Raw genomic sequence first — 363 nt, 5'->3', positions numbered from 1 at the left:
GGGGATTACGTCTCTTTATATCAGGCAACCCCGGTTGTGTTCCTCTGCGGCCAGATTAAACCTTGTTGTAGCCTATATATTATGCTCTATTCATTATTTTTTAGAAACCTTGCATATTTCTACTCCGTTTTAAACGTTGTTCTTGTATTCAAATTAAGCGCAGTCCACTGCTGTATTCAAATTAAGCGCGGTCCACTGCTGCACACGTGCCACAATATCGATACTGGGACAGCTGTATTGATACTCGTATCGTCAAATCTCTGTGACGATACATCGTCGTATCGATGTATCGAACACAGCACTAATAAGCAGTAGCATTTACAAATAACAGCGTATCTAAAAGTATGAGACAACAACAAACAA

At 39.9% G+C, this 363-nt stretch overlaps 1 protein-coding gene across 1 annotated transcript in view; it reads left to right on the top strand.

The window, feature by feature from the left end:
* The window catches only part of LOC107750356 (catenin alpha-1), a 108,537-nt gene that overhangs the window by 11,005 nt on the left and 97,169 nt on the right, over positions 1–363 (top strand). The gene's annotated exons all lie outside the window — the stretch shown is intronic.

The sequence above is a fragment of the Sinocyclocheilus rhinocerous genome, unplaced genomic scaffold (assembly GCF_001515625.1).
Source record: "Sinocyclocheilus rhinocerous isolate Xijiao unplaced genomic scaffold, SAMN03320098_v1.1 scaffold1053, whole genome shotgun sequence".
In the NCBI taxonomy this organism is placed as follows: Eukaryota; Metazoa; Chordata; class Actinopteri; order Cypriniformes; family Cyprinidae; genus Sinocyclocheilus; species Sinocyclocheilus rhinocerous.
The sequence above is the reverse complement of the archived record's forward strand: the minus strand, read 5'-3'. Positions and strand labels throughout refer to the sequence as shown.